The sequence below is a fragment of the Lynx rufus genome, unplaced genomic scaffold, assembly GCF_022079265.1.
Source record: "Lynx rufus isolate CCGP_SWC_20201006 ecotype Redwood Valley unplaced genomic scaffold, mLynRuf1.p SCAF_24, whole genome shotgun sequence".
Classification (NCBI taxonomy): Eukaryota; Metazoa; Chordata; class Mammalia; order Carnivora; family Felidae; genus Lynx; species Lynx rufus.
Genome location: NW_025814839.1, coordinates 3,635,433 through 3,658,151, shown reverse-complemented (window position 1 = coordinate 3,658,151; position 22,719 = coordinate 3,635,433). Strand labels below are relative to the sequence as shown.

At 47.1% G+C, this 22,719-nt stretch overlaps 1 protein-coding gene and 1 non-coding gene across 2 annotated transcripts in view; both read right to left on the bottom strand.

The window, feature by feature from the left end:
- CUX2 (cut like homeobox 2) overlaps positions 1-22,719 on the bottom strand; it is a 263,190-nt gene that overhangs the window by 133,760 nt on the left and 106,711 nt on the right.
- On the bottom strand, positions 18,070-18,173 carry LOC124518568 (small nucleolar RNA U13). Its single transcript, XR_006963696.1, has one exon. It is a non-coding gene; the product is annotated as a small nucleolar RNA U13 (small nucleolar RNA).

Sequence of the window (22,719 nt, the reverse complement as noted above, 5' to 3'; positions counted from 1 at the left end):
AACATCTGTTTTGCTGCAATGAAACTCCTGTGTTCTTCAGAATGCGCAAACCGCCTCTGACAGACCACCCCAAAGGCGGCTTCCCTGGCACGCGGCGGCCCCACGGAATATTCCGCCGGTTATTTCAATCAGGTAATTTAAGGAGACTTTTGCAGTCTTCTCTCTGCAGCTACCGGAGCTCTGCAAAGGCTGTTCCGGCACAGTCGATAATAAATGCCATCCTGGGACCCTGCAGTATGAAGGCAATTTTATGATGCCCATTATGTGGCAATGTAACTTCATTAAAAGCTGTTTATTCCCCCTAAGCATTTTAAGCACTTTGCCTCACCCATAAAGGAGGAGCCGGGAGGTTACTTTTACAGAAAGGGTTCTGGGCTGTATTTCTTCCCTCAATAACACGGAAGAGCCTCGCCCACTGGCCTTCTCACTTCAAGGAGACGAGGTGGCCCCAGTGCCCAGGAAGGCTGGGTGAGGACTGTTTTTCCCAGAACCCAGCCATGTAAGGGCTGAGAGGTCCAAGAAAGGGGAGGCCTGGGAGGCCTCCATTCCACCAGACCTTTGTTCTGGATCCTGCAAGACAGAGATGAAGAAAGTTCTGGAATATGCCAGCCAAATGCAGCATTTTTTCAAACTGGGGTCCCTTGGACTATTCCTTTTGCTCTTCCATGTTGACACTAATCCAAAGAAATTATAACTTGGTCTGTGGTGAAGGCCCAGATTCTCTTCTTCAGAGATAGCTGGCAGCTGGAAGATCATCTCATGGCCCAGATTTGAATGCCACATGTCAAGGCTTCTTTGGCAGAGGTCTGCAGACTCCAGGGATGAGAGAATCAACTCTCAAGGATCTGCAAAATTTGTTTCTATCTCTTTAAAAAGATCTGTTCTTGTCATGAGCCCGAGGAGAGATGTATTGGAAGACGGCATTTTGGCCTCTGTGAAAGCAGAGGAGGGGAAAGGAGGGGAGTGCATGCTTCTGCAGTGGCGAGCAGCCTGCAAGTACCAGAAAGACTGAGAGCATGATGGTTCCCCTCTGTGCCGCAGTTTCCCCACCTGCCAAGTGGGGCTGATGATACCCATCTCTGGGGTCTGCTGTGGTGCAGAAAAGGTCCTCTTCAATGAGTGATCACAAGGGTCCCTTAGGATCCTTCTGATTTGGATGAGCTCAGTGTCCAAGAGGAGGGAGAACACTGACTCAAGAGGGTCATGAGACAGCTGGGCCAGTGGGTGGCAGGCTGTGGGGCTGGAATTCTGTGTGGGATGCAGTGGGGCACATGAGAGGGTCTGGAAGGTGGAGCACATGGTGGAGGGGAACAGTTGGGGAGACATGTCTAACATGGTGGCATTCAGAACAAGGATAAAAACCACGGGCCCCCTGAAGATCAACCACATGATATGTGAAGCTACAAGAAATAGAATAGTAACAACAACAAGAACAACAACAACAACAACAGTAATAGTAGCAGTGGTAACAGCCAATGCTAATAGCCCAAATTCTACGCCAGTCACTGTTCAAACTCATTTATTCCAGTTGTATAATTATCATCCCCATTTTGCAGATTAGGAAACTGAGACCCAAAGAGATAAACTTAGTCTTCCCAAGTCACAATGCTAGTAAACAGAATTAATCATTAACATTTCTTGGGTCCTATTTTATTTTATTTTATTTTATTTTATTTTAGAGAGTAGGGGAGGGGCAGAGAGAGAGAGAGAGAGAGAGAGAGAGAGAGAGAGGATCCCAAGAGGCTCCATACTGTCAGCACAGAGCCTGATGCGGAGCTTAAAACCACAAACAGTGAGATCATGACCTAAGCTGAAATCAACGGTCGAATGCTTAACTGACTGAGCCACCCAGGCACCCCTCTTGGGTACTTATTTAATGCCAGAAACTGATCTCTGATCTGTGCACCTTATATGCATTCTCTTGATTTATCTTTGTAACACCTGTCCAGGGAGGAGGGCTTATTGTTATTACTACCATTTTATAGATGAGGAAACTGAGGCTCAGAGAGAGAAAGTGATTTAAGCAGATCAGTAGGGGTGGAGCTAGGACTAACATACATTCCACAGTCCTTGAAGTCTTTGGGGGCTATTTCCTGGCCTCCCAGGGGCCTTGCCAGGAGGGGAGGAGACGAGGGGAGTTCACAGGTCCTCACAAGGCTCCCAGGTTCCACTATTACTAGGCAGTCAGAGAAACTTCCTGCACAGGCTTTGCCCAGCTTCCCTCTCAGTCTCCCTGCAGTGACCACTGATCTCCTTGTGTCCTTCCCTGCCTCAGAGCCTGAGCTCTTTCCTGAGCCTGGTAAATGCCCACCATTTCCAAGATGCTACTTCTTCAGGAATGTTCTGCTGGGGCTCCAGAGCCCCTGCATTTCCCAGTCAGAACCCTCAGCACAGGCATAAATAATTTGACTTTGTTACAAGGTAACCATATCATAAACGTCTACTTCTCCCATTGTACCCAACTCTATTCACCTTTGTATACCCAGCCACAGAGTAGGCACTTAAGAAATGTTGAATGAGGGGCGCCTGGGTGGCGCAGTCGGTTGGGCGTCCGACTTCAGCCAGGTCACGATCTCGCGGTCCGTGAGTTCGAGCCCCGCGTCAGGCTCTGGGCTGATGGCTCAGAGCCTGGAGCCTGTTTCCGATTCTGTGTCTCCCTCTCTCTCTGCCCCTCCCCCGTTCATGCTCTGTCTCTCTCTGTCCCAAAAATAAATAAACGTTGAAAAAAAAAAAAATCGTGTGTTAAATACCCCATTAAAAAAAAAAAAAAAAAAAAGAAATGTTGAATGATCAAAGTGGGGACCCCTGCCTTTTCAGTGTCCCTCAAGGCAACATGGTCCACATGTGGCAGAACCATGTGGCAGAACCATGGGGTGCTCCAACTCCCCATGAAAAGAATCCAGGTACATGTTGAATTTCCAGTGTCCTTTTCCCTTTCCAGATGTGTACTCTTCAAATTCAGATCTAGTTCTAAGTATGTTCCCTGTTTGAAACGTGGGGACAGGGGTGGGTAGCTAAATCTGTGGTTTTGTAGGAAAGAGAGAGAAGGAGAGCAAGAGAGGGAGAGGAAGGAAGGAAGGAAGGAAGGAAGGAAAGGTTACAGAGAGGGGATGGGGTCATGGGTCCACGCTGGAGCCATGGAAGTTGTGAAACAAAGATGACCCAGTCAGAGGGCTGGACTTGTCAAACCAAGAGCAAATCATAATCCTGCCAGACCATGGGGCTGTCCGCCAAAAATACAGATTTGTGAAGGGGTATCTCATACAAAGAGGCCACAGTATATTAGATTTATCATACACTCCAGCCAAGATGTGCTGCTGAGATTTCGGGGCAAGATTTATTACACTGGCTGGTTTTTAAAATGAAAGTGAAAAGAGGATATTCTGGCAAAACCGCGGGCTGTTAATGGGGTGAGAATCACATAAAATGGATCATCTTCGAATCTCCTCGTATGCACAGACAGACTTTGCAAAAAATCCTGGAGTTTTCAGAAAAAAGACGCTCAACCCAATGTTTTCACACTGACCTGCCAGTTGACTTTAAGTGAATTATTCTCATTCCTTGGATGTGTGTTTCTTATTTGCAAACAACAGCAATAACACAAAATAGTAGCTCTTATTTATTGGTTGATTACTATTCACTGGACACTTCACATGAGTCAATTCTTTGAATCGTGGCAACAACCCTTTGAGACAGTGTTGCTTTTATACCCATTCATTATACAGATGAGGAAACTGAGGTTCCAAGGTGTAGTCAGTCAGTGGCAAAGCCAGAATGCTAACCCAGACCTGGAACCAGCTGCAGTGAGAAACCTTCACTGACCTTCTGTTCTGAAAAGGTGGCTCTGCCCGTTCAGATCAAAGTTATGGGATACATTCAGACCTTATCATTCCTGTTCTCAAAAGAGAGGTTCTAACAAGGAAGGCCCAGTCACCCTCCAGTCCTGGTGGTATGTGCCTTTTGCAGAGACAGCTGCAGACAAAAAAAAAAAAAAAAAAAAAAAAAAAAAAAAAAAAAAAAAAAAATGCGTGATTTTATTTTGGTTTCTCCTGATGTTTGCTTTTGGGTTTTCAGCTTCAGCTTGTGCCAGGCAAAAGTGGGCTCTGCTCCCAGCGGCACCAAAAACATTTCAGAGGCAGAAACCACAGGAATGCTGACATGCCAGAGGGGATTCCAACGTAAGGATGTGAAAGCCTCCTAGGTGAGGTGTCATGCCTTTAGCAGGCATCCAGGATGGGGAGAACCAGAAACTCTAGAACAATGCTTCTCAATGTGTTTGTGTGTGTGTGGGTGGGTGGGGGGGGGTGATTTTGGCCTCCAGGGCACATCTGGCAAGGTGTAGAGATACTTCTGCACTGTCATGACACTGGAGGGTGCTACTGCTGGCATCTAGCTGGTAGAGGCCAGTGGCGTTGCTAACCATCTAACAATGCAAAGAACAGCCCATAACAAGGAATTATATGGTCCAAAATGTCGGTCGTGTGTGAGGTTGAGACACCCAGAGCTGGGGGGAAATTTACCCTGGAGAACAGAAGACTCAGAGAAGGGGCACCTTTACATATTTGAAAAACAGGAGAGGAGCTCAGACCCCTATGGGCAGAGGAAGTTACACACAAGCAGGTTTCAGGTCACCGTAAGGAAGACAGCCCTGATAGCGATAAGTGAGTTCCCAGTCCTTAAAGGATTCCCCGCGTAAATGGTTAACTGCTGGGCTCGGTGGAAGGGAAATCAAGCCTAGAACAGGGAGCTGGATGCAATGACCCTTCTTTTTCCATACAAACCTGACACCGGATAAAGTTCCCAGGACAGCAATGAAGTTTGAGGTTCCTTCTGGAACCTTCCATGGATTATCTCATTTAACGCTGCCTGAGGTGGAAAGAGGTAAATCACCTGTCTGAGCTCACAAAGCTGGTAAGAGGGCAAGTTACCAGTTGAAAACCTGTGTCTGGCGGGTTTTAAACCTCATTTGGAAGATACTCCTCAAATACAACAATTCTCCTTTCACTCTGAAAGCACAGCCCCAACCCCAGGGCCAAGGACCCACCCGACTTATCACTGCCTTGATTTAGAATCAGTCAGAAAATCTGGACCCAGCATTTGAGACCTAAGTTCAACAGTTCAGCCCTCTCCCATGTTAAGGACACAAAAACAAGTTCCCTAAATGGCCCAGCCCCCTGCTTATTTTTTTAAACAAAAACACTGCAACCGGCAGTGAAAAGACATTGTCCCAAGCGCACACTTTAATTGATGTCCCCGACCATTCAGGAACATGGATGAAAGAAAACTCGCTTTATTAATAGGCCCTCATGCTAATTAGCACAATTTATTGTCAGGGAGGCTGCCCCTGCCTTCTGCAAACGTTACAAGTATGGACAAAAAAACTTTTGTCGCAAACTCAACACAGTACTGCTGCGTGACCAAGGCTACCAAGCCAGCCACAATGACGGGGAAAAGCACAGGGCTTAAAGGGGCTGCTCCGAGGCACTGGATGTCGCCCTATACATTTATGACATAACTTGACCATTTCCCACTGATAAGAATGACCCAAATTTAAATGTCAGCCATTTCTGCACGAAAATACCCATTTCTTGCCACTTTGAGGAACTCCCTAATGACTGGGAAGCTTTGTGGAAAAGTGGAAAAAGGTGCGGGTGAGGGGGTGGGGGAGCTGGGTAAAAAACCTTAAATGTTTAATATTCAATAAATGTGTCAATTTTACATACAGAGGCAAATGGGTCTTTATTGAGGAATTGGTAAATTTCCTCCGAGAAAAGTAAGTGCATTTTAGCCTTCAAGGAGTCCCAGCTGAATAGAAATGGAATGTGATTTGTGATAAAACTCAGCTGCTCTATAAAAGACGTTAAATAAATGTTGCTGTTTCACCAGGGATATACAAAATTGATTGCATTATAGACTGATTCTAAGATGCTGCATCCCTGTACGGCCCCCTCATCAGCTTCCGTGTGTGTGGGAAGCTGCTTTCAGAGACAATTTAGACTACGTTGCAACTCCTATCCTTCATGCTGCAGCAGAATTTTCTAGAAATGCAACATTTCCCCTGCATGCTTTGTTTTAGGTTGAACTATAGGAAACTATTTGACCATTTTTTATTTCCAAAAAAAATGCCAATTTCTTCTATACCTATTTAATATTTCTGGTGGACTGGCCCTGTCACCTTGAGTAAGGCCCTTGATACTTACTAAGGGAAATTTGGTGACTGTCTAAAGGTTGAGGTGTCATGGCTCCTTTAGTCTGTTCACCAGAGGGCACTCTGGGCCTGAGTGAGAATCTTGCCTTTCTTTCAGTTCAGCTGGGTGAGCTTGGGAGCATCTCCTGTCCTTCTTGAACCTCAATTTGCCTCATTTGAAAAATGGGTTCAGGGGCGCCTGGGTGGCTCAGTCGGTTGGGCGTCCGGCTTCAGCTCAGGTCACGATCTTGTGGTCTGTGAGTTCGAGCCCCGCGTCGGGCTCTGGGCTGCCGGCTCAGAGCCTGCTTCCGATTCTGTGTCTCCCTCTCTCTCTGCCCCTCCCCCGTTCATGCTCTGTCTCTCTGTCTCAAAAATAAATTTAAAAAAAAAAAAAAAAAAGAAAAATGGGTTCAATTCCACCTTTTGCTCAGGGTATTTGGAAAATCCAATGAGGTAACAGATGTGACCTAGCTGGTAAACAAATGTTCATGACCTGCAAATTATGATAAGGTATTTGTTGTTATCCAACCATGCCTCAGTGTGTGAGCAGATATGACACACACAGACCTGCCCTCAAGGAACTGATAAGGTCAGTGTCAACATATGACTTCTTCAGGTAAGAAATCAGGTTTCAGGGATTGATGGGTGGATTCAAACTGATCAGGAAGGCTTTCCAGGAAGGGGATGCCTGGACTCAAACACTCTCAGACATGTCCATGCTTTCCATGCCCAGTGACACCAGCGGGTCTAGCGACCTCCAATTCCCAGCTGGATACCTGCATAGCCTCTTCGTGAGGTTCCCTGGCTTCATGCAAGCCACTCTTCCACCATCCCCTTCCTGCCTTGGCAGCCAGAGAGAGGATTTCAAGATACAAACTGGATGCTGGCACTTTCCTGCTTAAAACCTGCCCAGGCTTCCCGTCCAATTTCAGATAAAATCCAAACTTTCCAGGTCAGCCTGCAAGCCCTATGGGGCCAGGACCCTATGCTTTCCTCTAGCACATCTCTCCACAGTCCTCTTTACTTTGCTCCTACCATTCTGCCCCTTATTCTGGGCCTGGAAAGTGCCAAGCCAACTATATGGCCTTTGCTTCCACAATTCCCACTACCTGGACGCCCTCTCCTTCCAGTCTTTTGCCTACTTTGGTGGTTCCCAAAGTGTGGTCCTTAGACAACAGCAGCAGCAGTGTCACCTGGGACCTTATTAGAAATGTAAATTCTTAGACCAGCTCCAGACCTGATAAATCAGAAACTCTGGGGGTGATGCCCAGCAATCTTTTCAACCAGTCCTCCTCCGGCTGATTCTGATGCACACTCAAGTCTGAGAACCACTGGCCTAGGTCAGTCCTACCCCCTGTGTCAAGGTTCAGCTTAGGCATTACTTCCTAATGCACCCCCAAGATAAGGTCAGGTTCTTACTGTCATGGGTCCCCACTCCCTGCTCCTTATTTCTATGAAGCACTACTGCAATTATGATGTAATAATTAATTGTTTCACGTCTGTGTCTCTTCATAGCTAGACTAGAAGCTTCCTCCATGAGGGCAGGTACCAATGTGCCCCAGCAAGTAATTGTGCCTGGCAGAGAGCAAGTGCTCAGTAGCTATGTGTTGGATGAACAGATAAGTAAGTGCATGGAGAACAAATGAAGGCGTCCCGGAAGAATGATAGACGTTCATAAAGAAAACAACCCTGGGAATCCTATTCGCCATCCACCAATCCATAGAATACCCCCAACCCCATCTGACGTCTGACCTTCTAAATATCACTCCAGTCGAGTCAGGGACCAATTACAGCAGTGCCTGGAAATGACCATCAAATTAGAAAGAAGGCGGGGGAGGGGGGGAAGGCAAACCAGCAGAGAGGAGATTCCCATCCGGTGGATGAACAGCACAGTGGCTAAACTGGCCCACCCCCTGGAAGAGCAGCAAACCTCTCTCTCCTTCCCCAACAGTGACTGTGCAGAAAGCTTCCAAATAAAAACCCAGAGACTGACAAAATTGCAAGCAGGAAATCTGCCTGTCAGCTTGGAAGATCCCTGTCCCACAGTCGTCTGAATCTACAGGCTGAGAGACAGAGTCTGTATGAAGCCCTGAGTTTACTGGAAGCTTCTTTTTTTTTTTTTTTCTATTTTATTTTATTTTTTTTATATATATATGAAATTTATTGACAAATTGGTTTCCATACAACACCCAGTGCTCATCCCAAAAGGTGCCCTCCTCAATACCCATCACCCACCTTCCCCTCCCTCCCACCCCCCATCAACCCTCAGTTTGTTCTCAGTTTTTAACAGTCTCTTATGCTTTGGCTCTCTCCCACTCTAACCTCTTTTTTTTTTTTTTTCCTTCCCCTCCCCCATGGGTTCCTGTTAAGTTTCTTGATGCTCCATGGCAGTTTGTTCTGCTCTCTTGGAGCTAAAGCTAGAAGGGAAATCACTTCCTTTCCTATAACTCAGAGCAATTATATTCTCTTAACGTGGACATCTGGCTCGCTGCTGCTCTCCTTACTTATGTTTTCCAAATGCTATCAGTTCTGGGAAGATCAATTATTACTGAAAAGTCGAGAAACGCTCACCGGTTATTTGCATTGATTTGGTTGACAAGACACAGGTTCCTTATGAACTATGGATGTCTGTGGAGGGGACAGGGAGGAGAAAAATGCAAGAATCCGGGAGAGCTCGGGCATTGGAGCCTCTACCAACTGCAGGGACCAGAGGAGGAAGAATACTTTGCTCAGGATGGGGACACTGAACTGCCCTCCCAGAGCCCCCCAAACAAAGCCGTTTCTGTAAAGACAAATGGGTAGCCAGCGTCGGCCAGCACTGCAAGCAGCCACGACGATATAATTGGCCTGTTACCGCATCATCTTTAATCAATAGGATCCGGAGTTTCCACAGCTTGTACAGCCCAAATCTCCCTGGCAGCCAAGAACCAGCGGGTTGTTAAAAGGCCCGATAGTTCTGCCTCGCTAATGGGTGGCTTGTTCCCTCAACCCTGCTGATTTTTTAAATAAACCTAAATTCCAATAATTGTTTAATGTTTATTTTTATTTAGTTCTGGTTCAGATGCTCTGCGTCTCTCTGACAGAAATTGATATCTGGCTCATGGTGAGCTTTATTAAAACACACACATACAGACACAAACACACATACACTCACGCATATGCCACACACCCACTGGGAAGTGGTTTACTTATTTGGTTATTTATCTAGCTGAGGTGTAGACCCACGCATCTAGAGAAGATGGACCAAAGGACAAACTTGCCAAGCTCTGCTTTCTCTCTGGCTCCTTCCCAGGGAAGTGGGGAGAGACCTGCTAAGCTTTCATCAGGGAGCCCTATTCTTCCTTCGGGCAATACACATAGGTTATGTCTGGCCTCTAGTTGTGACCTTGCTGGAAACATCTCTGACTTCTTCAGTGTCTCTGTGGGCACATGATGGAACGACTCACCAGAGAGGGCACCCTGCTCCTTTCCTGTATGTGTTCAATATAAACCCCCCTGGCCACCTGTGAAAAACAGGGACATGGGTGGAGGCTTACCTGCCCCTGCACAGGAAACCAGGAGGCAGAAAGTCTCAAACTGCTTGCAATGGGCTGGAGAGAGACCTCTCCACCTTCATACAAGCCCGGCTTGTCTTTCCATCTGGCGTGTCTGAGAAAAGCCTAGGCGAGTCTGAGTTAAAGGCAAGGTTTTTCAGTGCTTTCTCAGTCCTATCTTTGGTGCTTGTACTGCAGGCTTATGCTGTGCCTTTCATCATAAGAGGTTCATGCATTCGCTCACAGAATCACTACAAACCGATGACCTGAAAATCAGGCTTATCAAACTGGAGACTTTCCTTCCCACATACTGTACTCTGTCCATCAAACGGGGGGTTGTCTTGACTTTGCTATCTTCTTTACCCCTAAGTCAAACCAGCCACTGAGACCTGTGATGTCCGCTATGGATGGGGGTATCCCAGCATCCATTCCCTCCTTCTGATACTACTGCCACCTGCTGGTTCAGACCCGTGAGGCTTCACCAGGGCTACCGTGAAACCTCTTGCGGGCCTCTCCCTGCCTCTTCCCTCCTCCTCCACTGATTTTCAGACCTCCACCAGAGTTGCTGATCCCAGACACAGGCCTGATCTTGTGACTCCTTGATCCTTCCCCAGGGCCTCCTCTTGCTTCCTGGGAGATGCCCAAACAACTCCCACGGCATTTACACTCCTTTCCATTCTGTTTCCCTCCACCCAAGCCTTTCTAGTGCATTTGGCCGTAGATCAAGGACCCAAACGCTGGAGAGGGACAATCTGCCACTATTTTCGCCTTTCCAACAAACAAAACATTATAGGAAACAGTGTTAAAGTGCCTCTTTCCATTGGAGACAGGGAAACTTTGAATTACCAAGAAGTTTCTGCAGCGGGTACAAAGAAGTGTTGGAAACAACCCAGGTCTGGTCATCAGAAGAGCTGGGTTTGCTTCCACTGCAGCCACTTACCAGCTGTGTGTCCTGGGCACGTCACCCCACTTCTGTGATTCTGGGGGTGGCTGCCATGTGACTAATAATCTCATCCTGGGAGGCGTAGGCCCAAAGCTCAGGTTCAATCCTTCACCGCTGTGGGGGCCTGCTATTGTTGGCACCCCAATTCTTGGAACTGATTACCTCAAATTCTAACCACCACCAATCCCTCCCCTTCCACTGAGGCATTCAAGTGCCCCCCCACCGTCTGTACCTGGAATTTGCTTCCGTCCGCAGCAAGCCACCACAGATAACCTCTATCTAGCAGGCTCTCTATTTTCCTTGGAGGGCCCATGGGTCACTTTGCACCCCTCACCCCACTGCCCTCTGGGCCCTGCTGTCTTGCCACCGGCCACAGCAGCGGAACCAGGTTTCTGTGCAGACCCACGTTCTAATAATTGTCCCCATATATACGGCGTGTACTCTGGATCTATTATCAGCTAATGAGTAAATAATATTCTGTTCTAAATCCAAAAGCGCTATTAGATACCAGAGGGGGACTAATGGGTGTTTTAAGACCCCTTTAATCACATATTAACGTGCCGCGAAGCAGGCTGTGGAGCCCATATGCCAACCGCCCTGCGAACGAGGAGGCTTCTTTCCTTGAAGCAAAGAACAAAGCAGAAAAAGATAGCAAGCCTTCGCCCCTGGGTCTGGTCAAGCAGCCAGGCCAGCCCTGGGGCTGGAGGAACCCCCCCAAAGCTGCTTTGCTGTCTCTGAGTTAGAGGGATGTTGCCGAACCTGCCTCTCCTTTTTGAGGGTGTTATTGGGAAAGGGGTTGGGGCTAGTGTCCTCAGGCCACCATAACAAAGTACCATCAATGGGGGCCTTAAAACAACAGAAATTTATTCTCTCACAGTTCTAGAGGCCGGGAGTCTGAAAGTCAGCTGTTGGCAGGGCCGTGCTCCCTCTGAAGGCTCTTGGGGAGGAGGCTTCCTGGCTCCTTCCAGCCTCTGGTGGCGGTCAGCTGTCCTGGGCTTTGCTTGGCTTGGGGCTGCACCGCTCCCATCTCTACCTCCATAGTCACAGGGCCTTCGCCCTATGTGTCCTCTCCTCACACACCAGTCATTGGATTCAGGGCCCACTCTGATGCGGTATGACCTCATCTTATTATATCTGGAGAGACTCTTTTCAAATAAGGTCATATTCTCAGGTTCTGCATGGATGAGAACTTTTGGGGGACACTATTCAACACAGTACAGGGGTGAGGGTCTGGGTGTGGTGGGGGAGGAAGAGGCTCAGATATGGAGCCTTACTTCTGAGTGACTGTAACACGAAGTTCCTGCCATTTTGCCCTCCTCTGGCCCTGCCCATCACACATTCCAGAAAAGTTCAAGCACCCGACCCAAATTCCTCCCACCGATCCATCGTGTCATATTAGCAACTTAGTTTCTTATTAGCCACTTCCCATCGCATCACATTAATATTTGTTTTCCCTAATACAATGCAGGAGTCTTCTCAGATTAGCAACTTTCTCATCACATTAGTGGAAACAACTCCTAATACAATACAATCCGAATATGACACAGTCTGATGGAGAATTGCTAACGCAATCCGACTCCCCTCTGCCTTGGTACAGGAATGTCGTCCTGTTGTTGAGCAATGTGGGGGCATGCTGAGACAATCAAGCCCCTGGTGAGCAGAGTCACACAGGCCACCCTCGACAGATGGAATGAGATTTGGGTCTCCCCAAAGGAGGAGGTCTCCCTTAGAAGGAACCAATGCGGGGGTCTCTCCTGTTTCCACACCCACCCTACTCCCATAAGGAACATTCTGGCTCTTCTCCTAAACATCCAAGAAACCTTGGAATCTGCAGGAAAAAAGAGACAGGTAGAGAGAGGGGTCCATTATACCTTCCACAACCTAGTTCTCTGAAGCACTAACTTTATTGGTGTGACAAGGCAAGGCTGGCATTGCCAAGGTTAATTCATCAAGGATGTGTAGACACAGCAGAGCTAGGGCGATGTGAGGAGCCAGCAAAGCGGGCTGTTGTGCTGACAAGGCCGCCGGGGATGGGGGTGATGACACTGAACTGGTGACAGGCTCTCACAAAGTGGTTTAAGGAAAATCCCACTGGAGCCTGCTTGAGCTCTGGACTGACTTGGGTTCAAATCTATCACTGCCATGTCCTAGCTGGATGATCTTGGTCATGTAATTTAAATCTCTCAGTGCCACAGTTTCCTACTCTGTAAAATGGGGGAAAAAAACAGGGCCTACCTGTGAGGTTGTTATGAGTCAATGAGATATGAACAGAAAATATTTAGAAGCTTGCATAGCACTTGGCATGTGAAAAATCAGCCTTAAGACACAGTCATGGCGAGGAATGCAAATCCCAAAGTAAGTCAAGTTCAACCACATGTTCTGAGTGAGCTCTGGGCTAGACACTGTGAAAAAACAAGAAGTTGAGTCTCTCCTGTGGAGGCATGATGAAGAACCGGGAGGCAGGGGTCATACCATGAGAAGTCTTCAAGCCAAACCAAGGAGTCTGAACTTCATCTTCAGGCAACCTGGGAGCCATGGAAGCAAAAGGCCTCAAGTTTTAGTAGAGCTGAGGGAATGCAGGCCTGTGGGGACAGGAGACGTCGTTTCCCTTGCTGCCAAACCACCTGTCGTACTACTGGCTCCTTAAGTCCTGGCAGAGGGAGAGGCTGAGGGATGGCAAGAGATGGAGACAGACAGGGGCAGAAGAACAGCGAAGAAGCTGAGTGTGGGCTTCTCTGTGGCAGCGCTCACTTTCTTGCTCTCTCTGCCAGCCTGTCTGAGAGACTGGCAGAGCCCCCGGCCCACTGTAAACTATCCCAGGCAAGGTTGCCGAATAATTCTCACTGCTTCAGCATGGCAGCCCACGTGGTAGCCAAGAGCCTGCTGCCAAGAGGCAAGTGGCCAAGATTCCCTTCCAACAGAGACATCCTCTTGCCAATCAGAACCCGGCCTGCACACATCTAGTAAAATCGGACTGTTTGCCATCAGCCAAGCGGACACAGTCAGGACTTCTTGACCCTGCCCACCCCCATCCCCAAAGCCTCCCAGCAAGAAGGAGGGTCCACATCCCAACGACCCAAGCACCTGCCCCCTCCACATTTAACCTCTAGGATCTACCTGGTGAAATCACAGCCTCCGGAGTTAAATGCGTGGGTTCAAAGCCCAGCACCTTCAACTGAGCAGCTGTGCAACCTGGGGCAAGTCACCTAGCTTCTATGAGCCCCATCTGTGCCTACACAGTGTGATTTATAACAGTTTCTGCCTCACAGAGTTGTTGGGGGATTAAATGAGATCATATATGAAAAGTGCTTTCTTAACACCTGGCATTTAGTCCATGCTCAATAAATGTTCATTTGGGGCAGCTGTAAGATACTTCATCTATCTGGAACTCAGCTAACTAATAATATCAGCTATCCAGATAGGGCTAGGGACCAGAGGATTAGCAGAAAAGGCCTCCAAGCAGTTAAAATAAATGCAGAGTCAACACATGGAATGTCCAATCATGAAACCACCCTAATATTTATATAATATTAGGGTCCTATAATTAAATTTCTTAATGTTTATTTTTGACAGAGAGAGAGAGAGAGCGCAAGCAGGAGAGGAACAGAGACATACAGAGACAGAATCTGAAGCAGGTTCCAGGCTCTGAGCTGTCAGCACAGAGCCCCATGTGGGGCTCGAACTCATGAGCTGTGAGATCATGACCTGAGCCAAAGGCAGATGCTTAACTGAGCCAAGGAGGCGCCCTGTGGTTCTATAATTAATAATAGTAATAACCACTACTACCAAGCATTGCGCATAGCAATTTAAATACAACTTGTCATTTAACAAGTAGCGTGCTGGTAAATGCTTAACAACCAGTTCTCTGGGGGAAAAAAAAGAGAAGTTTTGATGTGTACCATTTCCGTGTGTAAATTCTTCTACCATGGTCAACTTCTAGCTCCCAGTGTGACGTCACCCTACACCTAGAACTGGGAAGAACAGCTGGTTCTTATTAGCCAGCTCTGGTCACCACTGCATTCACTGACTCTACATCCCCTATGAGGTCAGCGATATTTTAGCTCCATTTTCTAGACAAGGATAGCAAGGCTCAGAGACACAAACTTCCTTGCCTGAGATGACACAGTCAGCAGGCTGCAGCAGCACTATGATTTGGACCCAGGTCATGTGGATTTCGAAGCTCGCTCTCTGCACGTGGCCCAGTCCCCAACCTTCGTTTAGCACAATACTCACTTTTTGGTAAAGATGGGTGATAGTGAGTGTCTGTCCTCCCCCTCAAACCTGTGCCCACCTCTGTTCAATCTGGAGGCCACTTTCCTGGTGAGGTGTCTCTGCTCTGGTTCTGCGGATCCTCCTGCAGTCACACCCACCGTGCCCACCCTGACCTGGCCCCCGCCATGACCTCCCCACCACAGACAGCCAGACACCTTTAGAAGATTTTTAAGAGGTCATCCACATTTCGTCAGGATTAAGTTGATAAAAGAGGATCAGGAAAAAGAAATCACAACATGTATGATATCACAAGCTACATATCGCTGATTGCTGTTACTGTTTGCACAAAGTTAGCAAGCCTACAAAGCAGGGACTGTTTGAGTGAAGGACAAGGAACCTTTCATTTTACTTTTAAGAAGTGAAGCTGGGTGGTAGTTTTCTCAAACCACTGTGCGGCAACGTCAGAGTCCACTTACCGGGCCAGCAGTGTGTCTGGGCAGGTGTGACCCACTGTGCCAAAGGGCAGAGGCCAGCACGCATTCCTAACAAAACAGCTGACAGGCCCACATGCCCCACATCCTCACCTCCATAAGCAGCCCCTCAAGACACAGGGACCACGTCCGCAGCATCTGCCTGTCCTCTCCACTTCTCAAACTTTAATGCACACAAGAATCACCCAGGATCTTGTCGAAGTGCAGATTCTGATAGCAGAGGTCCGGTGTGGGGCCGAGTCCCTGCCTTTCTCAACAGGCATTCAAGTGATGCTGATACTGGTCCGTGGTGGACCACACTTTAAGTAGCTAAGGCCTAAATCCCAAACACTCAAATCCCTAAATTGCTTGTGCGTCCCCTAACATTCCTCCGTGTCTCAAGGTTTTATAAATCCCCGAAGCAATTATAGCTTGACTCCTAATCACAAACACCTCAGAGTTTGCTGCAATCCATGCGGGTCTCTCACTTCCACTCTCCATGACTGCCTTGTCTTGTTCTAACTCTTATTCAACAAATACCAAGTGCCCACTCAATACCAGGCCTGCACCGGTGCTGGGAATATGAAAAGACCAATCCCTGCCTGACAGTCTCCTTCATCTGTCAGGAAAATGCCTAGAATCTGTGAGCTCCGTTTCCAGGTAGTAGCAACAGCAGATACTTAGGTAGTACTTAGTAGGTACAAGGGACTGTTCCAAGCATTTATAAATATTAACCCTTTTAACACACCCTAATCACTGGTCCAGTGATTAACTTCATTTTACAGGAGAGGACTAAAGTTTATGGAAATGAAGTCACCTACTTGCTAAGGATTTTGTAACCTTGAAAATGAAACTATTTAAGCCCCCACAGGAAAAGAAAGTTATATATTTGTGACTAAAGGATGCTCTTGGGTAGTGTCATGAACTTGATCCTGGCAGGGAAGAGTGGGAGTGAGTCAGTAGATACCAGCAGGTAAGTAGTTATACCCGACTGGGGCAGAGGCTTAGATAATTTAGGACTCTTGGTTGTAAGCAGCAGAATCCCAACTCAAAGTAGCTTAAGCATAAAAGGGAAACTGTTGCTCACCTATCTGAACAATGCAGGAGTAGCTTCAGGCATGGCTAGATCCAGCAGCTCAAACAATATTGACAAGGTTTGATTTCTCTCTCTTAGCCCTGCTTCCCTCTGAGGTGTTCTTCTTTCTCACCAGGTCTGGCTTTCCCAGGGTTGCATTCTCCCAGAAGAAAAATGACTTTTCTCCCCACCATGTTCATACATAAGTCACAGGGAAGTTTTATTGGGATGAAACCACATCTACACATGTACATATTATATTGTCCATGATTGCTTTCCTGTTACAGTGGCAGAGATTAGTAGTTAAAAACCACATGGCCTGTAAAGCATAAGTGTTTACTATCTGCCCCTTTCCAGAAAAACTTATTTTAGACTGCAATAGCAACAATTGTAGCACTTAGCTAACATAAACTGAGTGCACAGCTTATACCAGAGTCAGTTCTAGGCACTCGTTTGTTCCTTCAAATATGCATTGAGGTGGGAAAACTAAAACTGAAGAGGTTAAGAGCAGTCAAGCTCAAGGCCAGGCAGCCAGCAAGCAACAGAGCTGGGTTGTGAATTCAGTAGCATGACCCCAAATCCCATACTCTTAACAGCTCTGCTAATCAAACAAGGGTCTTCTGGAAGCTTCAGTAGGTAGATTTTCTAAATCAGGGTGTGATTTTCCAACTACTGGTTGGAAACACACCCACACATGCGTGCACACGTATTTTCTGAAGTATAAATGCTAAAGTGAATGGTGAATCCCACGCAGGGTCTCCACTGCTCATGAGCTGTTTAGCGTTGTCCCATCAATGCTCTGATGGAAAGAACTGTCCTAATGAATCACTGGGGTCTCCCAGTGGACAGAGTGGCCCAAACCCCCATGAGCTGGCTTAGACTTCATGTCCCAGAAGTAGGGGCTTTAACGCTACTTAAGTCCAACATGAGTGCCAGCCCCTGCCCACCAAGGGCTCCAGGCAGGAACTCCAGTGATAAACCCACCTCTCTTGAGATGGGGTCTTACCAGGTCCCATCATAATCTAAGGAGCCCACGAACCTCTGATGTTTCTCATTAATTTGTAAAGCCCTGCCTAGGAAGTTGCTGAGGCAGCCCCAAGTATGGAGTCTTGTCTCCTGCCCTCAGTGGGTCATTGGGACACTTTGGGCTGGGGGGATAAGAGACCTTTACTGCCAGTAGAGACAGGGAGGCAGGGGTTGGTAGTCAGAGGCATGTCCCATATTCAAAAGAAAGTTCAGGGTTTCTTATATTCTTGCGTTCAAATTCTGGTGCTGCCACTTAAAAGCTGTGTGATCCTGACCCAGGTGTTTCCTCTCTCTGAGCCTCAGTTTCCCCCTCTGCAAAATGGGTACAATGGTAACCCCATTGAAGAGTACCTGTGACTTTAAGAGATAACTTATAGCAAGCGTTTGGCACAGCATGTGAAAACTAAGAAAACGGGCTTTGCGGTTACACTGGCTTAGTTTCAAATCCTGTCTACGCACTGCTGTGCAACCACGACTTTGCTGAGCCTCAGTTTCCTGACCTGTATAGTGGGAATCATTGCAGAACTTGCCTTAGGGGTTATTGTGAGGATCAACTCAGCTTATGGGTCGTTAGGACTGACACAGTAAAATGCTCAGCAGCTTTAGCTTTTTTCTCTTTCTTATGTCAGATGGGTAATGGGACAAGGTCTTAACAAGATTTGAGGGAGGCACGTGTCACATAACAGTGTGAACACCCAATCATCATGCTTAAGAACTACGAAAGGATCAGCTCTAGCTTTTAAAGATTACGTTCAACCAAGGCACACAAGAGATGATCATCTTAGCAATGCAATGTACCTTTACTTTCTGAGCTAAGGGTAACAGAAACTGGCCTCTGGGAAGCCTGTCCCAGCCTCTGGGGAGGTGATCTACTGTTCCATAGCTCTGATGCTGGGAGACCCAGGCCCACAAATACCCCAGCTCCAAACAGCTCCCTGCTGCTAAGGTTTGGGGCCAGGTCCCCAGAGCAGACATCCCTCTAATGGTTTCTTGCATCAGTGCCCCCCAGGGCTGTGCTAACATAACTGATGGGGGCCTTCGATGCTCTGCTCAGGGCCTCAGAGCCAGGGAAAGGTGGTCTAGCTGGTCCTTGGACATGGCCAGGTCCTCTAAGGACCCAGCCCAGGACTCACTTCCAGGCCACAGGACTCTGAGCTCCAATGGCCCACCCCCCTGAAGAACTGACATCCCTCTGGGAGGCCATTTCAGATCTGCCATGGCCAAGAAGAAACCCTGGGCTCCTGTCTGCTCCTCACTCTTTCTCCCAGCATCTTCCCCATCTCAGGAAAAGGTGGTACATCCATCCAGATGCTCAGGCCAGGAGCCCGGGAGGCATTTCCATTCATTCCATTCTGCCACATTAAATCACCTACCAGTGAGCCCCATCACCTCCACTTTTAGTGAAGCCCAAACCATTCTCCACCCCCACCCAGCCTCCTCCAGGCCATGTGCTTGCCCCCATAATACTGTTTCAGAGAGATCCCTAATAATGCTTTTGGATGGCCTTCTGTCAGTTCTGTGGGTACTGAGTCAAAAACCCAGACCCCCCCATGTAGCTAAGGAGCCTGCACAGCTAAGTGTAGCTCTGCTCTCCCCCTGCACTTCCAACCTCCACTGGTCACAAGAGCTCTCAGTCCCAGAACAACCCTCTCTGATAAGATCCACACACATGTGCACATGCAGACACACACACAAACCCAGACACTCAGATATTCACAGGGGTAAAGAAGCACACACCCAGACACAGAGATAAAAACACACGTACCCAGATACATCCTACACTACCCAGACACCGAAACACACCTCACATCCAGACACACACCTCTTTCCATGGCAGACTCCTTATATTTCATAATCCATTAAATACCTCCTTCCCCTGCTGCTCCACCATGGCACGTTGTTGATTTGCTTTGTAGGACCACAATTTGTGATTCTTTTATTCTATTTGTTTATATGCTTCTCATCAGTTCCCCCCAGCCCTCTCCTAGACTGTTCATATCCTGAAAGACCATTTTTCTTTTGTTCATTGCTATATTCTCAGCACCCAGCATACAGTAGGCACTTTATAAGTATTGAAGGAAGGAAGGAATAATCCCCTAATCTCTTTTCTATTTTAATAAGGGGCTATACTTGTATGCTTGTCTATGGTTAAAGTGTCCTGGAAAAACAAATAAATGCGGAGCAGACAAAAGGGGGCTACAAGTTGAGGAGATTTACCATTCACTCTATGCTCATCTTTAATGTCTCAGTTTAAAAGATGATGTGTATATTGCTTATAGAGTAATGTATCCTTGAAAATTAGTATTTTAAAATAGGATACTCCAGGGGTTCTCCAAGCTGGCCCAGCATTCTGGCTCGAGAGGCCAGGCTGAGTTCCCAGGTGGGTGCTGTCAGCCCCTTTCTGGGTAGGAGCAAGGGGTCCAAACATCAGTTGGGTTTGAGAGCCAGGGGTCTGCATGACTCGCTCCAGGCTTGAGGGGAAGGGGCTGGGGTAGAGGCCTCATGTGGGTCCTATTTCCTGCACCCTCTATCTTCATGGCCAGCCTGTGTCAAAGAAGGAAATTAAGTTTGTCTAGGGCTGGATGCTCCCGAAGCCACACAGCCAACTGTGAGAATCAAGGGCACAAGGACAGAGACTATAGTTTAACAGTTTTTCTAGACTCTTCCTAGGAATGGATGTTGAAGAGACTGGACTATAATCACAAAGCCTGTCCTCATACCTTTTTTAAAAATAGAAAGTTATACATTGCACATAGAGCCCTGTTCAATATCATAATCTCACCAAATTTCCCTTATTCTGAATGGTTTAAAAATATTTTGTAACAGGATTCACGGGGCTCCCCATACTGCAGTCTTGCAGCATCATGTAGGTGCTCCAGGCTTTTCAAGTGGCTCTTCCCTCTCCAAATCCAGTTCCTTGCCCAATGCCAAGCTGACTTTTCACCCTGCTAAATCACATGATGACTGACTTCCGCCAAGTGTCTGATCTTAAGAGAAGACAGAGCTTTAGAGGAGGAGTGGGGAGGAGGTGGGAGAAGGGGAAGAGGAGAAGGAGAAAACAACCCAAAGGGGCCTCCAGTTGGTTATTTGCTATTTATCTTCTTGCCCCCCACCAACACTGCTGAGTCCTTCCTATTTGTAGGGTGGAGAGAAGAGGGGATTGTCTCTGATCCTCTGTTTTCACCTGAGATAATTAAAACCTGTTTTCCTATTAACTGGTTCCACTGATGGCTTTCTGCCTAGCTTCTTCTCTTTGAACCTCCTTGAGTATGTCTCTATGGAATCATGTTGGTCCTCTGCACATCTCTACAGGGATTTGGTCTAATATCGGTCTTTTGAAGGCCCCATTTGCTTTACTGATCCCTGGACAATCTCTAGTTAAGACAATATGACATCTTATGCCTAAGTTCCCCATAATGTCTGCAAGGACAGTCAGTGAATATTCTCCTTCAAATTTCCCTGGAATATCTGTAGCTGTTACTAAAGCCATGGATTACTATCTCTGAGTGACCCTTTCATCCTCTCTAGCTCCCTTCACCAGCCTAAAAATGACTTATAGAGATGGCAAATATAGCATTCAAGTGCTCACTGTCACCTCTCACGTCTGTGGCAGACATTACTAATGGATTGCCCATTTGGTCAGCTGGATCTCTACAACAGAGTTCAAATCAAATCAATTGTTACTCATCCCCCACCATTCCTTGTTCAGACACCTGCAAAAACCTTGAACCTGACCTTCTAACTTCTCCCCCCTGTCTCCTTTCCCAGAGTGATTGTTTTAAAAAAAGCTTTTATCTTTTAAACATAAACCAGATACTGGCACTTCCCTATTAAAAATCCTCCAATGGCTTTCCATTGCAATTAGAATAGGATGTGCCAACTCTCTCCTGTGCTCAAGCCCTGCATGACCTGGCTTTATTGGTATCTATTGTCAGCTTCTCCCAACTGGAATGTGAATCTTTTAGGGGAGGGATTTTGGCTACCCAGTTGGAGGCAGTGGCACCGGTGCCTACAGCAGTGCCTGGCACATCAGATGTTTATAGACTGAATGAGACTCTCTTTTGCTGATCCGGAATGTGGTCTAAGAATCTTTCTCAATGTGACATTCCAGGAAGCTACTACAGCTGAATTCTCAGAGTTCGCATGCAAGATGCAACCTACGTTCAAAGCCTATCCGGGTGAGTCTACCCAGCCTTCAATTATTTGGGAATGAGGCAATGTATAAATAAATCATTTTAGCTCTCCTGACCAGTTTACTTGCTTTCATTATACGTAGAAAAAAAATTTCATCCTTTATTCTTTGTAGTGAAAAATGGTTTGATGGGGTCCCTCTGAAGGCAGGCACCCTGGGGAGTCTGTAAGCAACATCATCTATGTTTGAACCAATGCATCAATGAGGTTACAGTCCAGAGAAAAATGCTCAGGAAAGTCAGGCCATGTGCTGCTGCCTCCTTAGGACATCACCCTTCACAACTGGCTGAGTCACCATGATGGCTGGAAATAGGTCCTAAAAAATCTAAACTTCTGGAAGGCCCAGGAGTCCCAGAACTAGAGGAACCATTGGGAGGCAGAAGGAAAATCTTTCAAAACAGAGAGCCATGACTGGGGTGAGCCCTGGTTTCTCTGTCCAGGGACATTTTGGAGCAAAAGGTGAATATTTCTGGTGTTCCTGCCAGGTTTCTTGGGGAACGGGGATGCTGGCAGGAGGAAAAGTGGATAGAGGGAGAGAAGAGTAATTAGTGCTATTAATTACATCTCAACCACAGCCTGCGTTTCTGCCCCGGGATTAAAGAAACATTCATTTGGAACGACTATTAAGGTCTTAAATTCAATGCTTCACAAATCATGGCGGTGGAATGAAAATTCTTTCTCTGTAGGGACCAGGAGGCAGAGAGCAGAGAATTTTCTATCCAGGTTGCTGCAGCCCAGCTGGAAAAGCCCGGGCTTGCGAGCCAGGGTGGAAGATGGTTTGCTTGTTATTGTTGTTGGCGGGACTTTTTTTTTTTTTTTTTTTTTGCCTAAAGCTGCTTCAGGCGGGGACGTGTTCCAAATGTATAATCTAATATGCTATAAAAGTCACTAATGTGATTATACTTTTATATCATATTAGAGAAAATGAATACTAATTCAATACCAAACGCTAATTTGGTAGAACCCCAAATTGCTGAGAGACTGCAAAACATTTACTGGGCTGAACTTCCCACGGCTGATGCCTAAGAGTCGTGGTGCTTAGTTGCCACAACCGGTCTGTGAGTTGGGCAGTCAGAGATGTT